Here is a 13,421-nt window from a genome sequence, read left to right as displayed (position 1 = left end):
GGATAATGGAAGCATTCTTGAACTCCTAGGAGATAACCACCTTTTGCCACATAACTTGAAAAAATTCATACAACTTTTGTGCATAGATGATGTTCAGGAGAAATGCAAAAGATAGAACACAGGTCTGAACACAATAATCATCGATCTGACTAAGGCTTTTGTTACTTTCAGTTGTGAGGACTTAAGGAAAATTATGTCAACAGGTTGCCTGGAAAAATTTGTTAGATTGTACATCAGTTTCATGACAGCTTATTCGAATTCTAAGTAATAGACAGTGTTCTTGTGCTTTCCCATTTACCAGTGGAATGAAGTAAGGATGTGTGCTTGCTCCTATGCACAAAAGCTGTCCATCTATTTTCCCCTTGTTCTTACAACTAATTTTTTTATTATATTTTTAAAAGTATTGCATACAAATCATTTTGATAATCTAGGGCTGCCTAGATATTCTCATCTTTCATCTCTCTGTTGCCATAGTATATCATTTGTGATTCAGATTTTCCAGAAATCATAGTATTCTATGACTCACAGGTTAGAAAGGCAGGTTTTTGTAGTAGTAAGCAGTGAAGCATCTTTGAAAAGTACTGTACAATATCCCAAATGTTATCTAGTTCACTTTCTTCCTGTACAGTTCTGGACCCAGCTTACCATCCATCTGTAAAGTTTGTCTAAGATTTATGTTCTGATGGATCTGTTTAATGGGCTGTCTAATCACCTGAATTTCATAAATACATATTGTATGAATGAATGGGCATTATGCATTTCTTCATCCATTTGTCTTCTCTTGCATGGATTTCCAGGACAATCTCCTACAAAAAAGCCACAAATCCCATTTAGGAGGTAATAATTTGAGCTCTAATGTAATATTAGCTGCATAAAAAAGAGCTTCTAAAGGATCTCACCATTTTTGGTGAATCCTTATCCCCTTTTTATTTGGACTTTTCACAAGAATCACAGAATTTTAGATTTTTTGAAGAGATCTCAATGGCCATCTTGTACTTTGAGAAGAATTCCTCTCTATTATATACCAAACAAATTATCATTAAGTCTTTGGAAGAAAGAAAGAAAGGAAATAAATATTTATTAAGCACCTATTACATGCTAGGTACTGTGCTAAGCATTTTACAAATATTATCTAATTTGATCCTCACACAACCCTAAAATGTAGAAGCTATTACAATCCTTATTTAACAATTGAGAAAACTGAGGCAAATATTAAATGACTTGCCCCCAGTATCACTCAAAAAGTAAGTATCTTTGAAGCTGGATTGAATTCAGATCTTGTTGACTCCAGGCCTACCATTCAATCCACTGTATCACCTACCTGCTTCTTTGCTTGAAGACATGTATGAGAATTATAAATATTTGAATTAGCTTGTAAGTCTTGTTTTTTTCTTTAATATTGATAATCAGACATTCAAGCAAGTTATCTCTGTTACTGCATTAGTCAAGGAACTTTTTACTCTCTTCACATAATCCCTTTGTTGGAGAAAAGCCTTCAAGGCTGCAGTCTACTGATAAAATTGTAACTAAGAGTAACCTTTTTTCCCCTGTATAATCTAGCAAATAAAAATTCTGATTAGGTAATTTTGTATAAACCAATGTACAAATATTCTTGTGATATCAAATTAGAAAAAAAGGTAAAAGGATTAGAAAAAACATTTCTTCTCAATTTAACAGCAAGAGCAATTCTATAAGTGACCACCTGGTAAATGTTTTCATTTAGTTCTAATTAGAGAAATAATTGAATAAAATATGAAAATAAAATATGTAATTGGCTTGGAAGCAATGCAGATCTTGGGTAAAAAGCTGCATGACCTAATAAAGAATAAACCATCATCCATTTAATAATAATAGTTAATAGATAGCACTTAATATGTGCCAGGTACTCTGTTAAGCACTCTACACTTATATCATTTGAATTTAGGGAGCTAGGTACTATTATTACTCTCATTTTACAGATAAGGAAACAGGTAAATGGAAGTGAAGTGAGTTTAAGTAATTAGGCTGGATTTGAATTCAGTTCTTCCTGATTCCAGGCCCATCATTTTATCCACTGTGCCATCTTGCATTTAAAGTATTGCTGCTTTGGGGAGGGGGGGAGAAGGGAGAGGAGGGCAAGGGGTGGAGATTTATGAAGTATCATATCAGATTAGTGATAGAGTATGATCAAGAAGTATAATTGCAATTCTTTAATATGAATATCACACGAATGAAATTTGACTAAAAGGTCTAAAGCTTTCAACTTAAATCAATTCAACAAGCATTAAAGTATTCCTTTCTGTCAGTTGCTGGGAACATGAAGATAAAAAAATTAAATTATCCCTGTCATCATATTCTTGCCTCACTTTTTACTGAGCAAGTATAGAAGGAGACTTAACACTCCTTCATTCTTTATGAAAGCTTTAAGATAAGATTGCTTCAATAACTTATACTAGTAGAAAAGGGGTATGGGTTTTAGAAGACTATGATAGAAAGTCCTCAAGTTGGACTAGATCTGACTGAGATTTCTACTATCTTAGGATGGACTTAGATAAATTAGTAGAGGCTCAATCAACAGAATGTTTCTTTTCTTTATTTTTGGAGGTAGTTGAGATTAAGTGACTTGCCCAGGTTCACACAGCTAATAAATGAAGTTGGATTTGAACTCAATTATTCTTGACTCTAGGACCTGTATCCTATCTATTGTGCCATTTAGCTGCCCCCAAGGTTTCTTTTGTTAATAATCATAGCAATTCAAGGTCAAAACTAAGAGGAGTTGAGACTGGGGATTTTTTGGTGGAGGACGGAGTCACATATTCACAAATCCTTAAAACTGATAGAGACTACAGCACCCATCTAGACCGACCCTTAGCTGAATAAGGACTTCTTTCTGACAGCTTTTAAATACATAGGCAACCTTTGTTTCTTCCAATAACGGGGAGTCCTCAACCTTTTGAAACACTACTTTTACTTCAGAGTCTTGATGTACAAATGTAAGTTAAGTGACCATTAGTCATGAGAGACCCTAAGTTGTAGCAGAAAGAGCACCAAATCAAGAGATATATTTTTCCCATCAACTTGTGTGACTTGGACTTCAATTTCAGCCTCTGTAAGAAGGGAGGCAGTAATATTCTGCCCAAGCTACCTGTTAGGTAATATTGATTAGGAAGGACCCTCCAGTTATTCTCTAGAACACCAGAGCTCACCCCGAAATCTCCAAACACAGCCCCACTTATGCCAACACATAGTCCAACACACAACTTTCCAACATTTAACTCTTGTTCTGGAAAATCATAATCAAATTAATATTATCACTGCTATTGAAAAGAGGGCTGGTAGTCTCCTGCATTTCTTGTGACTGCTGAGACCAAAACATCCTTCCCTTCCTTGCATTGCCTTACATGCATTGTATCCCCAAGGGTGGGGACTGATTCACTTTTATATCTCCAGAACCTCTCACATAGTATCTGGAACGTAGGGGGTACTTATTAATTGACTGATTGAGGTACAAACATTATAGAGGAAGAAAACTCTAGCCCTGTACAAATACAATTTAACCATATTAATAACATCTGCTAAGGAAACCAAAGTAGGAAATTTTGCCAACACCATTGAAGATAGAGTAAGAAAGGAAACAGATGAAAAGAGTCAAGAAATCAAGGATTAAAATAGCAAATTTGACTCATCAGAAAAATACTGATGTATGTACTCCATGTGATATATCAGAGGTTCACTGAAGAGCAGGAAAAAAATAATTAAAATTATGATGCAAAGATTGGGTTGTAAGGGGAGATGAATTAGGCTGGTTTTGCCTGTCTTGGGTCAAGTCTGCTTTAGACAGGAAGCAGCAACAGCCTCCATCTATACAAAAGATGTAAATAACACAATGAGGATAATTATTCATTCTGAGAAAAGGGTTCACAAGTAGGTGTTAGTGAGAAATAGGATAAAGCATAATGATGAATCTTAGAGAATCATAGACTTTTATATCTGATATATAGACTTTAGAGATAAAAATCCAAATTATAATTCACTCACATTTGGGCTCCAGAGTTTGCAAAAGCCTTTGGATATATTATTTCATTTGATTCTCATAATAACCCTATGAGATAGATGCTATTGTAAGAGGGATGGAGGAAAGAAGGAAGGAAGCAAGGCAGGAAGGAAGGAAGCAAGGTGGGAAGGAAGGAAGGAAAAGATGAAAGGAAGGAAGGAAGGAGAGAAGGAAGGAAGAAAAGAAGGAAGGAAGGAAGGAAAGAAGGAAGGAAGGAAGGAAGGAAGGAAGGAAGGAAGGAAGGAAGGAAGGAAGGAAGGAAGGAAGGAAGGAAATATGTATTAAATGTCTAGTAGGTGCCAGGCATTGTGTTAAGTATTTTACAAATGTTATCTAATCCTCAAACAATCCTAAGAGATAGGTCTATTATTATCCCATTTTACAGAAGAGGAAAATAAGAGATTTAGGTACCATCCTCAGCAAAGTATATTTTTAAAGTTATATCCTGTCTTTAGCTATCTGTGAACATGTAGAATATAAACTTCCTGAAGTCAGAAACTGTCTCACTTTTGTCCTTGAATCCCTAGCACCCAGCATAGTGTCTGGTGCATAGTAATAGCTCAATAAATATGTGTTGGTTGGTTGATTTGTGCAGGAACTTATAATTAACAATGTTAGAGGTAAAATTTGAAACCAGATCTTCGTGACTTTAAACACAGCTTACTAAATAAAAACTATGCCAGTCCAAAATGATATATGTGACATGATCTTATTTACATATTCCTTTGTTAATGTTGTTGGTTTTGGTAGTGATGGTGTATGTCTACATTATTAAATGACATAAATTATTATACAAATTGTTATACTATAATATGTACTTGGAGACAGAAGACCCAAAATATTTTGCAAATATACAGGAGAAATACCCAAGTTATATAAAAATATACATTTTTAACATTATTCAGAATGATGAATCAGGATACAGTAACAGAAAGGCAATTTTTTTCTCATAGGAAAAGCATTGCCTTCTAACTTCCAGTATCCTGGAACATTCAAAGCTTTCTTACTAAGGATCTGGAAACAGTACAATGAATCAGACAAAAGAGTTCAGAGGCAAGTATGCTTCCTCAAAACATCTCACTAGCAAACTCAATGCTGCAATGCTGCTTTTTTTCAGGTTTGATGCTATCACAGTCCCTTTAATGAAAAGCAAATTGGCAGAATGGTCCTGTAACCAAGGATCTTTAACTTTTGAGTTCTGGCTTATCACAGCTATTCTAAAAATAAATACTGCTTTTTTCTTAGTATGGTAAAACTTTTTTTCAAATTGATACAGTCAACCAGGGGCAGACTGGTAAACGTTTAACAACCAGCTCTTGGTGGGGGAGTAAATAAAGGACATACTTTTAATCCACATTAATAAAAATGTTCTCTATCACTTTCTTAAAGTTTAAATGATTAATAATATTAAGCCCTGATTTGTAACATTGGTCAATTCTAAGGTGTAAAGTCTCACATTGAAAATTTAACAGTATAAGCCAGTACAAGTTAGCTTCAGCATGTTCCCTGTATACACTAACAAAGTTTTATAAGTAATCTTGTACTCCTAGTTGGTTTTTGCTTTGGTTGCCATGTCTCTTAATGGCATGAATGAACTGTTCAATATGTCTTGTCAATCTGTTTGTCTCTTTAAAAATGAAAATAGAATTTTGTTTTTTAAATGAGCAAAGTAGTATATTGCTGTTCCCTTTTAAAAAAAAAAAAACCTTTTGTAAGTCTTATCATATAGTTTGATAGCTATTGAAAAACAAGAAGCTAATAATGCAACACACATTAAACATCAGCACAGAAAGTGGGAATACCTTTGTAGAGGGTAACATTCTTTCCTATGTAGCCTACCAATGACTTAATTTGGAAGCACATAAGAAAGTATCATTTCATAACAGGATCTTCTTAAATATTTGTTGATGGATTGATAGATTTATATCCATAAGGGTTAAATGATTTTTCCAAAGTCAAACAGTTGGTTTAATCAGGTTTTGAGTTTAAGTCTTCTTATTCTTAATTCATTGACTTTCTACCATAATTTCTATAGTACCATATTGAATTATAAATGATTACTATGAAGTGAAGACTTCCTTGTGGACTAGAACTTTTTATTTATCTATATGTTGCCCATAATGCATAGATAGCACAGGGCTTTTGCCCATGAGAGATAACCAATCAATATTATAGATCTAGAGCTGGGAGGATTATCTGAGGTCCTTTAGGCCACAGTCTTCCTACATTGTGGGTCATGACTCCAAATGGGGGTCACTTAATGTGAAATGTGAATGTAAAAATTTGGCAACAGTAAGAGATTTCTGAAAGCAACAACCAAAAAAATTAATTCAAAATCAAACAAAATGCATCTGTGGTGTTTCTGGCAATACTTGCCTGTATTGTTTCATGTGACTTCACTGCAGTTTTGGTTTGAAACACACAACACACATACTTTGCACTACATATGCAGGAACACTGCCAGAAACACCTTGGCTCAGATTCGAGATGAAGTGTTAAAATTTCTTAGACAAAAAGAGGTCGCAAGTATAAAAAATTTAAGAAGCCCTGATCTAGTCCAACCACCTCATTCTAAGAAGCTTGTCCAAAGTCACAGAAGAAGTGAGACTTTTTTAAAATTTTAATTAATTAATTGATTTTTTAGAAGTCAGCTTTTTGACTGGATGTTAAACTAGATAAGCCTTGAGATCCTTTTTTCCCCTTACATCAATAGTGCCAAAACCCAGAAAATCCCTCTTCTCCTGGATAGATTTCAAGTGTTTGAGGAAATTTATCATTCCTTACTCCCCCACCCCTCACCTTCAAATTTATCCCAACCATGATAAACATTTGTATTTAATTAAATTGATGGATTAATTAAACAAAATAATGAAATAGCCAAAGAAAAATGTGAAACCACATTACTATGAACTCTTCAAATTAAACTAGAACAGCCAGCAGGAATCCTTTTAGTAAGGTGTTCAGCTTCAGTTGCGGGGTGAATATTAGGACCTGTATGGTCATTTCCATTCTAAAGCTCTCCCGTTTCCTTTGACATTTCCACTAATTTCTTTTCTTTCCATCTGACTCTTGCCTTCCTTTTCTTGCAGCGTAGAGACTGATGATTCATAATATTCTGTTTACTCATCCTTTACAGAAAGTGGGAGTGGCCTTCATTTCTGCAACCACATACAAACATAGTTCAAGCAGTTAGTTTTGTAGTGAAATGCTGTCATCAAATGAAAGTGGGTAGATATTGGCTCAAGGGGAGGAGTCATTATCTCACTAAGAAGCAGACCACCAAAGGACTCATTCAAAAAAAATCAGGTCTGATTATGCTACTTCTTTATTCCAACATCTCCAGGACTTCCTCTATCTACAGGATTAAAAACAAATCCTTAACTTGACATTTAAAAACTTGTACAATCTGGCTCTTTCCAGCTTTTTTTTTTACATTCCTTCCTTTCTCACACGCTATATGTTCCAGCCATACTGGACATCTGTCAAAACATCACACAATTTCAAGAATGAGCTGGAGTGAGATTAGCGACCTCAGTAGCCATCTAATTTAACTCTACATGAGTAAGAATCCTTTCTCTATCCTACTAATCAAATGATATTTAGCCTTTGCTTGGACTTGTCCACTGAGAAGGAATCCACAATTTTCCATGACAATTTTTTAAATTTTAATCTATCAGTACCCACTTTGCTTCATTCATATAGGTTTTGAACTCCATACTTAGAATACAAGCCTTTCTCATCTCTTCCCATAGTAAGATCCTTCTTTTCCTCTGAATCTGGTCTCAGATGCTATTTCTTCCCTGACATCCTCCCCCTAACCTGAAAGTCTCCATCCCAAAGTATTCCTAGAGTGTTAAAAATAATTCAAGGCAATTCTCCTACTCCAATGAATCTGTGTCCTCATCAAGGTTCCTTCCAATAATGCCAACTGCTGGCATCCTGGAAATGCCATTGGCATCCATTTCTCTTCCATGTCTTCCCATAATTTTATGATAGGGAATCCATCCCAATAGCCTTCTTCATGTTTCCTTGACAACAGAGGTACCAATAAAGTAATTGGACAGCTATTATCTGATTACTTTCTTCACCTGATCAAATCCTCTTTTATCCTTTACCTCAAAGCTTCTTAAACTATGGGTCATGATCTACTATGGGATTGCCTAACTGAATGTGGGGGTTGCAAAAAATTTGGCTACAGTAACAGTTATCAAATATTCCATCAACATTTAATTCTTTATTTAAAAATAAATAAGCACATTCATCTTGGATTGCAAATTTGCTTTTGTCTCTAATAAATGGTAAAATTATATGTATACCAAAGAATTATTTTAAAATAAATTTCTTTATAATTTATTATCAGTAAATATTTGATTTGTATACCCATTTTATATACTTATGTACCTGGGATTGTTTAAAAATTTCATGGGTGAAAAGAGGTCATAAGTGGAAAAGGGCTTTAAGAAGCCCTGCTTTTTACATTGTTTCTCCTGAATAAATACTCATTTGTAAAGTGTCACAGACTGTTTATTCATGTGTACTATTCACTTCTCCACTGAAAGCTATATGATCCATTGTTTGAAGATTGCCCTCTTCTGTGACTCATAGAAACTAGCTCAGTTTTGAAAGTCCACAGGAGAAAACATCTTGACCATCACACAATTGACAGAAAAAATAAAATATCCCATTGTACTTGTTAATTATAAAATGAGTATCTGATTCTGCAAAGCAAGATTCCATCTTAAGTACTCCCCTCTAATAAGCATATGACAAACTTGTACAAGACTATAACAACTGAGATAACCTTGTTTGACAACTCTGATTATTCACATCAAAATGAAGCATAGAAGAGGGAAATGCATCCTTGCCAGATTTTTTCATTAGAGTAAAGCAGTACAGAATTCAAGTCAAAGAAGGACTTGTTATAGATAGTGAGGTCATTAGATGCTCCTGGTTACAGATGAGATGGTGTGATTGCAATGAGTCCTGGAAAAAGATTCCATAATCATAATCTAAGGAGTTTGGTCTTTCTATTCAAAACAAGAGGATAATGATGCTACCAATTGAATCAGATTAAAATGTAATTGAAAATTTTTTTAGCAAAATAAAATTAAAAATACAATTATAAGTAAGGTTAAGATTTGATTTTCTAAGTTACTGTGCATCTCTAGGGACTAATAGAAACAATCTCCTTCAAATTTAATTTGATGCCTTTGATGAAGATTATGAAGTATAGATGGATAAGCAGTCAATCAACAAATGTTTATTAAGTGCCTACTATATGTCAGGAACCATGTTGGACAACCTATAGAATTGTCAGTTAGTTGTGGGTAGAAAGAGAGGAAGCAAGAAGAGAAGAGAAGAAAAAAGAGAAGAGGGAAAGAAAAGATAGGGGAAAAGAGAAGAAAGGAGAGGAGAAGGAAAAGGACAAATAGGTGAATAGGGGAGAAGAAAGGGAATAGGGAGATTGCAATGTTTAAGATAAGTATACATAAAGAAATGACCAGCAAAATGAATACAGAGAGGCTTGGAGAGACCTACATGGACTGATGCTAAGTGAGATGAGCAGAACCAGGAGATCATTATACACTTCGACAACGATATTGTATGAGGATGTATTCTGATGGAAGTGGATTTCTCTGACAAAGAGACTTAACTGAGTTTCATTGGAGAAATGATGGACAGAAACAGCTACACCCAAAGAAGGAATACTGGGAAATGAATGTGAACTATTTGATTTTTGATTTTCTTCCCGAGTTATTTTTACCTTCTGAATCCAATTCTCCCTGTGCAGCGGGAGAACTGTTCGGTTCTGCAAATATGTATTGTATCTAGGATATACTGCAACATATTTAACATATATAGGACTGCTTGCCATCTTGGGGGGGGGGGAGGAGGGAGGGAGGGGAAAAAGCGAAACATAAGTGATTGCAAGGGATAATGTCGTGTAAAAATTATCCTGGCATGGATTCTGTCAATACAAAGTTATTATTAAACAAAATAAAATTTAAAAAAAAAAAAGATAAGTATACATATAGATATCGTAATACTATATATTATTTATACTACATTATATATATAGTTCATAATATTATATATATGTGTACATATACATATATGTACACATATATGTATGTATAACAAATTTTCCAGTGTTTCTTTGTATTCTTTCTCCTTTCCATTTCTTGAGGGGCAATAAAATTCTATTACATTCCTATGCCACAGTTTGTTTAGCTATTCTGAAGTCATCAGTCATGTGAATTGTTTCTTTTTTTCTATTACATAGAAATCTTCTTTAAATATACTAAAGGTGCTAGTAGGCACACAATATTTTTTGAGTTGAAAATTGAACTGTTCTACATCCAGCCATTCTGGAGAGCAATTTGGAACTATGCTCAAAAAGTTATCAAACTGTGCATACCCTTTGATCCAGCAGTGTTTCTACTGGGAGATACTAAAGAAGGGAAAGGGACCTGTATGTGCCAAAATGTTTGTGGCAGCCCTGTTTGTAGTGGCCAGAAGCTGGAAACTGAGCGGATGCCCATCAATTGGAGTATGGCTGGGTAAATTGTGGTATATGAACGTTATGGAATATTATGGTTCTGTAAGAAATGACCAGCAGGATGAATACAGAGGGGACTGGCGAGACTTACATGAACTGATGCTGAGTGAAATGAGCAGAACCAGGAGATCATTATACACTTCAACAACGATACTGTATGAGAATGTATTCTGATGGAAGTGGATTCCTTCGACAAAGAGAAGATCTAACTCAGTTTCAATTGATCAAGGATGGACAGAAGCAGCTACACCCAAAGAAAGAACACTGGGAAATGAATGTGAACTGCTTGCATTTTTGCTTTTCTTCCCAGGTTATTTCTACCTTCTGATCCAGTTCTCCCTGTGCAACAAGAGAACTGTTCGGTTCTGCACACATATATTGTATCTAGGATATACTGTAACCTATATAACATGTAAAGGATTGCTTGACATCTGGGGGAGGGGATGGAGGGAGGGAGGGGAAAAATCGGAACAGAAGTAAGTGAAGGGATAATGTTGTAAAAAATTACCCTGGCATGGGTTCTGTCAATAAAAAGTTATTTAAAAAAAAAAAAAAGAAAAGAAAGAAAATTGAACTGTTCTACTCACCAATAGAAATGTCAAAATGTTTGATGAATCTCTCATCATGTTTGCTTTGAGGAGCACCCATGGGCCCTTCCACAACATAATCACCAAGGGCAGGTTGGTGGTACAGTTGATAGAGGTCAGGAGGACATGAGTTCAAATCCGGATTAGTTATGTGACCCCAGTTGTCTCAACAAAACCAAACCAAATCCCAAAACCAAAATGTTCCCTAAATGCATTTTAGAAAATGAAGAAGCAAGGTTAGAATAGTCTTAATGGGCACATATATCATCGAGTAATTCAAAATCCACAGCGTGCCAGAGCCCAGGCAGAGTCCTGGAAAGAAATGTTAAAATCAATTAACTGCTTCTCAGAAGGAAATTAGATGTTCCCAAGTAATGAGCTCAGTGACCTTTGCATGATGCCCTAAATCACTTGGTAATATAATCATACATTCCTCCCATAATTGTGTGCCCCTCAGTCTTAGTGGAAAAACGATTTATTTTCTTGAAAGTATTTAGAATCATGAGGAATTCTAAAATATTTTCTCTAGTGTTATTTTTAGGGCCCTCTTGGGTTTTTTGTCTGTTTGTTTTTGATCTACTAAATGAAATTAATGGCAAGAACAAAGCCTTAAAAAAAAAAAAAAAAAAAAAAAAAAGACCTGCGTTCAAGAACTGCTTCTAATACATAGTCTACGTGATCCTAGAAAATTTGCTTCACCAGTTGGGGGTTGGGAAAAAAAATAAAATTTTATTTATTGAAAAAAAAATTCATTTAGCTTCCCAGTGCCCTAAGATTATAAAATACAGAAAAGATAGCAACTTTTTTAAAGGGGATTTCATCACTAGAGTGTTCCCTATTCCAGTGAAATCATAAATCCAATCCTTATCTCCTATCTAAGCTATTTATTTAGAGGTAGCTTGGCTTAGTAATTTGAATGCTGGAATATTTAACTATGTGACTTTAGGTGAAAAATTCCATCTTTCTGAACTTGAGTTTACTCATCTGGGAAGTGGGTGTATGTGTGAATAATGTCTGATATTTATAATGCCTATGTTAAGATTGTTGTGAGGCGCAAATGTACATAAAGCATCTTGCAGACTTAAAATCATATTTGAATTCCAGTTACTATTATGTCTATATTTATGGACACACCTCCTTTTTGAGAGGTAGGAAATTAAACACCAATATCAGATTTGAGCAAAGCTGAGTCCTAATCCTCCAAAGGAGAAAAAATTTGGAGAAGAAAATTGATTTCTGCAGGAACCAGGAGATGTCAAAAGGAATATTTCAACTCCAGAAAATGACCCATGAAGTATTCCTTGGCTGATGTGGTGTTAGGGAAATAGTGCTGGGCTTTGAGTCACCAAATCATGCAGTTTTTGAGTTGGAAAAAAAGTCTAGAGTCACGTAGTCTAAATGGTACTTGGATAGAAATCCCTCCCTTACTCTCCCCAAGAACTGGTCATTCAATCTACTAAAAAGATTTTTAACCTGGACTCAATGGGACTTGTTTTTCTGTTTTGTTTTGTTTTAATATTTTGATTACTATATTTCAATGTAATTAGTTTCAATTATAGTTTTATTTTATGCATTTAAAAACATTGTTTTGAGAAGTGCATAGCTCTCACCAAAGGAATCCATAACACATATTTGAAAAGTTTATGAACTCATGATGTACTTATAAAATCATAAATGAGAGAAAAATCCACTGCTGCCTAAATCCACTCTACTTTTGAACAGTGTGAATTTTTAAAAGTATAGCTGCTTCAGAAGCTTCATTCCTTAAGATCATAAATATTTTCTTCAAAAAAAAAAATAGTAGACACCAGAAATGGTGAACCCCAAATAAACTCACAAAAACCTAAATTGGTGGTATTTAACTTACAGAAAACAATTTCTTGAATCAGCTGCTCCCTACTAATAACCTCATCAAGCATTTACTCAGTTGTGTGGATGAATCTCAAAAAGACTTCATATGCATAGAAAAGTCAAATTCGCTCTATTACTTTTTTGGGACATTAATAAAGTTTAAATTTTTCCCCTATTGTATGCAATCAGAGCAAATATCATCATTACTAGCCAAAAAAAAAAAAAAAAAACTAAAAAGAAAAAATGAGAAAAAGATTTTGTAGGCAATTGAAACAGCTCGATCTTGAAATATTTAAACAAGTAATTTATAATTAAGAATGAGACATGAATAACATATTACATCAATACTAATTATAATAATTTAATACCAAAGGTTAAATGATATAAATCA

Source organism: Antechinus flavipes, chromosome 1 (genome assembly GCF_016432865.1).
Source record: "Antechinus flavipes isolate AdamAnt ecotype Samford, QLD, Australia chromosome 1, AdamAnt_v2, whole genome shotgun sequence".
In the NCBI taxonomy this organism is placed as follows: Eukaryota; Metazoa; Chordata; class Mammalia; order Dasyuromorphia; family Dasyuridae; genus Antechinus; species Antechinus flavipes.
This window is presented reverse-complemented; position numbering follows the sequence as displayed.